The sequence below is a fragment of the Perkinsus marinus genome (genome assembly GCF_000006405.1).
Source record: "Perkinsus marinus ATCC 50983 genomic scaffold scf_1104296975114, whole genome shotgun sequence".
NCBI classification, from domain to species: Eukaryota; Perkinsozoa; order Perkinsida; family Perkinsidae; genus Perkinsus; species Perkinsus marinus.
In genome coordinates, this window is record NW_003200861.1 from 21,140 (window position 1) to 22,683 (window position 1,544).

The following is a 1,544-nucleotide window of genomic DNA, read 5'->3' on the forward strand; positions in this document are numbered from 1 at the left end:
TAGCACTCCAGACTCTGAATCTGGCGATCTGGGTTCAAATCCCGGTAAAACCTTAGTATATGATAGTTATTCCTATCGGAGAGCAAAAGCGCCGCGTCAAGTAATTACATATGGATGGTTTTATGGTGTAACGGTTAGCACTCCAGACTCTGAATCTGGCGATCTGGGTTCAAATCCCGGTAAAACCTTGGTATATGATAGCTATTCTATCGGAGAGCAAAATCGCCGCGTCAAGTAAATTCAAACGTATGGTTTTATGGTGTAACGGTTAGCACTCCAGACTCTGAATCTGGCGATCTGGGTTCAAATCCCGGTAAAACCTTGGTATATGATAGCTATTCTATCGGAGAGCAAAATCGCCGCGTCAAGTAAATTCAAATGCGTATGGTTTTATGGTGTAACGGTTAGCACTCCAGACTCTGAATCTGGCGATCTGGGTTCAAATCCCGGTAAAACCTTAGTATATGATAGTTATTCTATCGGAGAGCAAAATCGCCGCGTCAAGTAAATTCAAATGGATGGTTTTATGGTGTAACGGTTAGCACTCCAGACTCTGAATCTGGCGATCTGGGTTCAAATCCCGGTAAAACCTTGGTATATGATAGCTATTCTATCGGAGAGCAAAATCGCCGCGTCAAGTAAATACAAATGGATGGTTTTATGGTGTAGCGGTTAGCACTCCAGACTCTGAATCTGGCGATCTGGGTTCAAATCCCGGTAAAACCTTGGTATATGATAGTTATTCTATCGGAGAGCAAAATCGCCGCGTCAAGTAAATACAAATGGATGGTTTTATGGTGTAACGGTTAGCACTCCAGACTCTGAATCTGGCGATCTGGGTTCAAATCCCGGTAAAACCTTAGTATATGATAGTTATTCTATCGGAGAGCAAAAGCGCCGCGTCAAGTTAATACAAATGGATGGTTTTATGGTGTAACGGTTAGCACTCCAGACTCTGAATCTGGCGATCTGGGTTCAAATCCCGGTAAAACCTTGGTATATGATAGCTATTCTATCGGAGAGCAAAATCGCCGCGTCAAGTAAATTTGATGGATGGTTTTATGGTGTAACGGTTAGCACTCCAGACTCTGAATCTGGCGATCTGGGTTCAAATCCCGGTAAAACCTTAGTATATGATAGTTATTCTATCGGAGAGCAAAAGCGCCGCGTCAAGTAAATACAAATGGATGGTTTTATGGTGTAACGGTTAGCACTCCAGACTCTGAATCTGGCGATCTGGGTTCAAATCCCGGTAAAACCTTGGTATATGATAGCTATTCTATCGGAGAGCAAAATCGCCGCGTCAAGTAAATTCAAATGGATGGTTTTATGGTGTAACGGTTAGCACTCCAGACTCTGAATCTGGCGATCTGGGTTCAAATCCCGGTAAAACCTTGATGTATGATAGCTATTCTATCGGAGAGCAAAATCGCCGCGTCAAGTAAATTCAAATGGATGGTTTTATGTTGTAACGGTTAGCACTCCAGACTCTGAATCTGGCGATCTGGGTTCAAATCCCGGTAAAACCTTGGTATATGATAGTT

At 43.0% G+C, this 1,544-nt stretch overlaps 11 non-coding genes across 11 annotated transcripts; all 11 read left to right on the top strand.

Annotated features, from left to right (window-relative positions):
• Positions 1-116: 116 nt before the first annotated feature.
• On the top strand, positions 117-188 carry Pmar_PMAR026927. The gene has a single exon. It is a non-coding gene; the product is annotated as a tRNA-Gln (tRNA).
• A 62-nt stretch (positions 189-250) lies between these two features.
• Positions 251-322, top strand: Pmar_PMAR026928. Its single transcript has one exon. It is a non-coding gene; the product is annotated as a tRNA-Gln (tRNA).
• Positions 323-386: 64 nt separating this feature from the next.
• Positions 387-458, top strand: Pmar_PMAR026929. Its single transcript has one exon. It is a non-coding gene; the product is annotated as a tRNA-Gln (tRNA).
• A 62-nt stretch (positions 459-520) lies between these two features.
• On the top strand, positions 521-592 carry Pmar_PMAR026930. Its single transcript has one exon. It is a non-coding gene; the product is annotated as a tRNA-Gln (tRNA).
• Positions 593-654: 62 nt separating this feature from the next.
• Pmar_PMAR026931 lies at positions 655-726 on the top strand. The gene has a single exon. It is a non-coding gene; the product is annotated as a tRNA-Gln (tRNA).
• A 62-nt stretch (positions 727-788) lies between these two features.
• Pmar_PMAR026932 lies at positions 789-860 on the top strand. Its single transcript has one exon. It is a non-coding gene; the product is annotated as a tRNA-Gln (tRNA).
• A 62-nt stretch (positions 861-922) lies between these two features.
• Pmar_PMAR026933 lies at positions 923-994 on the top strand. Its single transcript has one exon. It is a non-coding gene; the product is annotated as a tRNA-Gln (tRNA).
• A 61-nt stretch (positions 995-1,055) lies between these two features.
• Positions 1,056-1,127, top strand: Pmar_PMAR026934. The gene has a single exon. It is a non-coding gene; the product is annotated as a tRNA-Gln (tRNA).
• A 62-nt stretch (positions 1,128-1,189) lies between these two features.
• Positions 1,190-1,261, top strand: Pmar_PMAR026935. Its single transcript has one exon. It is a non-coding gene; the product is annotated as a tRNA-Gln (tRNA).
• A 62-nt stretch (positions 1,262-1,323) lies between these two features.
• Pmar_PMAR026936 lies at positions 1,324-1,395 on the top strand. The gene has a single exon. It is a non-coding gene; the product is annotated as a tRNA-Gln (tRNA).
• A 62-nt stretch (positions 1,396-1,457) lies between these two features.
• Positions 1,458-1,529, top strand: Pmar_PMAR026937. Its single transcript has one exon. It is a non-coding gene; the product is annotated as a tRNA-Gln (tRNA).
• The last annotated feature ends 15 nt before the right edge of the window (positions 1,530-1,544 follow it).